Here is a 2,500-nt window from a genome sequence, read left to right on the forward strand (position 1 = left end):
TCGCACTGCCCGCACCCCTGTGTATCGCTTCATGTTAAACACCTTGCAAGTCTTGCTCACTTTCCACATGCTCCTGCTGTACACTGTAATGTGGATGGCAGCAGGACGTACATGCCGCCCCTCCCCACGTCCCCACCTTGCCCCCTGCCTTCGCAAGCTGGTTGGTGAGAAGTTTGCATGTTCAATGCCCTTCGCATGCGACGTACTCAGGCTACGTTGTGGTGCGGCCTGTGTCAACTGTCCGCTGATGTCGTACGCGTGAACCACAATCTGTACTGCACATTCGTCCTTATGTACTGAATGATACATCGTGGCACATGTGTGACCGCACAACGACTGCGCCCAAAAACGGCGGACCATACAGTGCAAATATTGTGCACGCAGCTACGTGTCGTCTCCCTATGAGAGCTGGATTGCAGTGTGGTACGCCATAGAGACGTGTGGGAGGAACGGACGCCGTGGATGGCGATCAGCATGAGCTGTCTGTTGATGTATTCGGACCTAGTCGTCTCTCCTCACACACCGTGATGGCATGGTGCACCGCGTTCCATATCTGCGACATGCTACAGAGGCCGGTTGACAGTCGTTCGAGCAATGGACATCGCATACGTACGGGGGCCACCTTCCACGTATTGTCTAGGCGTGCACATTTTGTTGCGTGTATGTGGGCAGACGTAGTGTGGCGTGACACCTGACACAGGCATGCAATAATCGTTGAAGTTGCAAATGGCGATGGACGCCTGCGTTTTCTGGTGAAGTTACGCAAATGAACAAATGGTAACCTGTTGTGGTGCGGTTGTTCTCGCTAGGGGTGAATCGGTGATGGCGACGATAGGTTGAGGTACTAACCGGTTGTTCCAGCGATACCCACCATGCCGACGAAACTGAACGGCATCTGGGTGTGAAGCGATACGCGGCGGTGGCTGGGTGGGACCGTCCCCGGCCGGTGAGGGGGCGCCTCCCGGCGTGCTGGCCGCGCGGTGCGTGGGCGCACGCGCTACAGCCGGCTGGTGGGGGCGGCCAGTGGCAGGCGCGCCGGCCGACGGACGCGGCAGGCGTCGCAGCTGCGCGCCGGCGCACCCTGCGCGCGGCGCCGTGCGGCCAAAGTAGGTCCTCGCGGGCCCGGTGCGAAGCGCGGTGGACATCTTCAGTGTGCTGGTCCGATTGAGGACTGTGTGCGTTGAGGATGCGCCGCCGCCCGGCGCTCGGCGCCGCGACGCCGTCTGCTGCTCGGTCGCCCCAGCGGTTCTCGCTGGTGGTTTGTATCGCAGCTGTGCGGATGTGTTGGCGCGTGCGCTGTGCTGGGAGAGTTCGCTTCGGCACCCAAGTGGGGCTTTTGTCCTTCTGTGGCGCTGGCGTTGGAGCTGCCGGTCACCGTAGGTGGCGCGTGTTGTCTCCCGCCGGCAATGCCACGACAGCACGCTCCCGGGCCTCTGTCGGCAGCGGCAAGCTCAGTTGGGAGCACGGGTGGTCGCACCGAAAGCGTCTACTCGCCTAACTCCGGGCGATTGCGCCTCTCTCGAACCCGACCAAGTACTTGGGACGGCGCTGCGCGCCGCCGGGACCTGAGAGGGTTTCGAGGTGTATTGTGCAGGGGAGCTCAGCCTCCTCCTGTTTGCAGAATGATTGAGCGGACGCTTGCGTGTTCGCGCGGGCCCCCGGGACACACTCCCGGGCGGCCGGCTGCTCAGCTCTAGTTGACGCAGCTCCCTGGTTGATCCTGCCAGTAGTCATATGCTTGTCTCAAAGATTAAGCCATGCATGTCTCAGTACAAGCCGCATTAAGGTGAAACCGCGAATGGCTCATTAAATCAGTTATGGTTCCTTAGATCGTACCCACGTTACTTGGATAACTGTGGTAATTCTAGAGCTAATACATGCAAACAGAGTCCCGACCAGAGATGGAAGGGACGCTTTTATTAGATCAAAACCAATCGGTCGGCTCGTCCGGTCCGTTTGCCTTGGTGACTCTGAATAACTTTGGGCTGATCGCACGGTCCTCGTACCGGCGACGCATCTTTCAAATGTCTGCCTTATCAACTGTCGATGGTAGGTTCTGCGCCTACCATGGTTGTAACGGGTAACGGGGAATCAGGGTTCGATTCCGGAGAGGGAGCCTGAGAAACGGCTACCACATCCAAGGAAGGCAGCAGGCGCGCAAATTACCCACTCCCGGCACGGGGAGGTAGTGACGAAAAATAACGATACGGGACTCATCCGAGGCCCCGTAATCGGAATGAGTACACTTTAAATCCTTTAACGAGTATCTATTGGAGGGCAAGTCTGGTGCCAGCAGCCGCGGTAATTCCAGCTCCAATAGCGTATATTAAAGTTGTTGCGGTTAAAAAGCTCGTAGTTGGATTTGTGTCCCACGCTGTTGGTTCACCGCCCGTCGGTGTTTAACTGGCATGTATCGTGGGACGTCCTGCCGGTGGGGCGAGCTGAAGGCGTGCGACCGCCTCGTGCGTGCTCGTGCGTCCCGAGGCGGACCCCGTTGAAA

The 2,500-nt window shown here is 58.7% G+C and overlaps 1 non-coding gene across 1 annotated transcript in view; it reads left to right on the plus strand.

Annotated features, from left to right (window-relative positions):
* The first annotated feature begins 1,707 nt into the window (after window positions 1-1,707).
* LOC124743788 overlaps window positions 1,708-2,500 on the plus strand; it is a 1,909-nt gene continuing 1,116 nt past the window's right edge. Inside the window, exon 1 of the ribosomal RNA XR_007010556.1 lies at window positions 1,708-2,500. This exon is cut by the window's right edge and continues 1,116 nt beyond it. This is a non-coding gene — a ribosomal RNA (small subunit ribosomal RNA).

Source organism: Schistocerca piceifrons, unplaced genomic scaffold (genome assembly GCF_021461385.2).
Source record: "Schistocerca piceifrons isolate TAMUIC-IGC-003096 unplaced genomic scaffold, iqSchPice1.1 HiC_scaffold_263, whole genome shotgun sequence".
In the NCBI taxonomy this organism is placed as follows: Eukaryota; Metazoa; Arthropoda; class Insecta; order Orthoptera; family Acrididae; genus Schistocerca; species Schistocerca piceifrons.